Source organism: Montipora capricornis, chromosome 2, assembly GCF_036669925.1.
Source record: "Montipora capricornis isolate CH-2021 chromosome 2, ASM3666992v2, whole genome shotgun sequence".
Classification (NCBI taxonomy): Eukaryota; Metazoa; Cnidaria; class Anthozoa; order Scleractinia; family Acroporidae; genus Montipora; species Montipora capricornis.
The window spans coordinates 24,590,492-24,593,552 of record NC_090884.1 but is presented as its reverse complement, the minus strand read 5'-3'; positions in this window follow the sequence as shown (position 1 = coordinate 24,593,552).

The following is a 3,061-nucleotide window of genomic DNA, read 5'->3' as shown; positions in this document are numbered from 1 at the left end:
TCCTTGTGGGTCAGAAAAGTCCATGCGACGAATGGAAATCCCAGTTCGCTTGCTGATGTTCTTACAAGCCAGAACAGTATTGGCAGAATGATAACATCCAGCGTTATCTTGACGGAAAAATGCAGTTTCTATTTCTGGGTTCTCCCTCTTTAATGTTGTGAGAACATGTTCCATGAGTGTCGTCACGCAGGCACTGTCTTGGGAACAACGTTTAACTATGTGGATGAATGCTTGTGTCTCAATCTCACCACTTTTCTTTCTTAAAGCGACTGTAATATGCCAGGAAATGCCTCTTTTCCAAACCATTCGCCCTGTGACTCCCGGTACAGCCAAGGGAGAAATTTCATTGCCCAGTCTTGCATGAGCAAGACGTTTGTTTCACTCAGGCAGTCGATTACACCGCTACGTGCTTTATCCTGGTTAACAACTCGCAGTTGATGAGCTTTCCAGCTCTTGATAGCTGTTACGGCTTCTTGGAACACGTGAAGTGCATCGTCTTTTTCGTTTTCTGATTCAAAGGGACTATTTAAAATTGCCGCCTGGATACCAGATAGCACAGTTTTCAGTTCTTCGCATCGCTCACAGAGAAGATCATGGGTGTGGTCGCAATTGCCTCGGAAACTTGAATCTGTGGGATCATTTAGGGCATATTTACTGCAGTGGTCTGGAACACGCGAGCTGGTGACGTTGACCTGATTGCAGAAAAACAACAAATTGCTATTTAAAAAAGCCCTCAGAGCCTGGACCTGTTAGTTTAAGGCTATTGGTTCAACACTTGCTCTGAGAACTGCTATTTTTTTTCCAGAGTAGATACGTTATTAGCTATCTTCACAAGATCTAACTCTTGGTACTGCAGCATATATGCTACGTCTGTTAGAAATTTACAGATGTATTCTTTTCGTTCGCATTACGTTAACCCAAAATTACAGTGTTCCATGCTAAGTGTACCATTTAGTCGGTGTTAACAGCGCACCAGAAGCAAGCATGCGTTTTGTATGCGATAACTAACATTCTACAACATAACGATCGCCTTAACGTTCACTACAAGTTAATTCTGACACTGTTTCCGCAGACATATGAAAGCGGACCCCAAGCTCCCTTATTGCCGGCGAAAGTGTTTTCAGGCTATTTACAGGAAAGAGCTTGGGGCCCCCACCTTACGAAGGGTCTGAATGCAAGCCCCTCAGCATGTCATCACTGTCCTTACCTTAAAATCACTTTTAAGATAGCTCTTTCCTGACTTAAGCCCTCTTTGAAGATCCTGAGCAACATTTGATGGGATCCCAAAATCGATTAGCTTGTCCACCAACTTCAGCAAATCGTCGAAGGTCTTGCCTCCTTCTGAAATAAAGTAGTCAAGCCCTTGGAGGGATTTTCTTACTGATGCACTGCAAGCAGACAGGACACGGCGAAGAGTACTCTTGCTGAGTGGAGTCGCTTCACCTTCTTGACAATATTGCAAATACTGGTCGATAATTCTCTCATTAACTGACACCCTAATGACGTTAGGGGTGTGAATTACCTCTCCAGAAGATAACTTCAAGAACCGTTCGCCAAATGGCAGGTCCTGTACAATGTAGGGACTAGTTATGAAGTTAACAAAATGATCCAACTGATTGATGTCAACTCTAGTGCGTACTCCAGCCTTTTGTACCACAGGAACTCCACGTCCACACGTCAATCGATGCTTTCGTGCTTCACAGAAAATATATTTCGTTAAACCTGGCAGAAATTTACGGATTTCTTCATAGGTGGTCAGGTCTGCTATGATAGAAAGTACTTGTCTTTTGATATTTCTGCTGGATGCATTGTCGTATGTCTCCGCAAGAGCTTTGATATACTTCTCATTACTTCCGCTGGAAGCTTTCTTCTCATCAAATTCGAGTTTGGGGAGGTTAAAGACATCTTGTCTGAGGTTCTCAGTGCGTCCCACAAGTCCGCGGCATGACTCTGCGACAACGTTTTGAGAACAGCCACTACAACTTCACGAGTTTCAGCAATATATCGTCTCCTGGTACGCTCTGAAGCGGAAGATAAATCCATATCTACTTCACTGATTGCCGATAGGCCACAGCTCCCAAGGAAATCATTGAGTTTCATTTTTCTGTAGCTTTTGACATGTGACCTCAATGCATCTGCCATCAAACTTTCTCGATGTAAAGCAGCACTGCTTTGCAGGGTTAAACTAATGTCTGTTTCCTCAAGGGACATAATTTGCAAATAACCAACAAGTGAAGATGTAGTATGTGGTGTCACATAGTACGCACGTGATGATTGGTCAATTTTACTGACGGGCGGTATCTTACTGATGGTTAGGACCTCTCCCCAGGCGCTTAACTTGAATTGTTTTCCATGCACAAGCAACAAACAACCGTGAAAAAGCCGGAAATGACGTTATCAATATCCTCACTAGTGAGGGTACGGATCCTGGATGTAGTTTCGTAAGAATTTCATAAGTGGTGTATTTTCTAGTAAAACAACTGTGTCTAGCTATATAATCATATAATTTAGACGGTGTAAAAATATGTAATATTGCAAAATGATACAAATCTGAAATCTGAATTTAGTATGCAACCGGTGAAGATAAAGTATAGAAAGTGGCTTACTGTGCTTTGTTGGTCTTCACTTAATGGCTCTTCTAACCAGGAACTTTTCGCCAAGACCTTTTCATCCATTTCTTGTTTGAAAGGAGACGTGTCATCAGCGAAAACACAAGGCTTCTCCGGGTCATTCTCTTCATGTCCCGTTTCTTCCTCTTCTCGGAATACATCTTTTTCTACCTCACCGTCAGACACCCGTTGGTTGTCGATTTCTTCTTCTTGTTTGGCAACTCCTGCCATGCTGCTAATTTTTTGTCCACACATAGGGCATATTGCTAGAAGTTTAATTTAAAAAAAAAAGTATTGATTTTGGCACTCAATTCTATTTAGTGTCATCGTTTTAATACGCGCCCCTATTCCAACGCTCTTCTGTATGCCGTTACTCGTTTCTATTGCAATACGCATCTCTATTTCACTTAAAGTATCAATTCCAATAAGCGGCCGTATACTAATAGAATTAA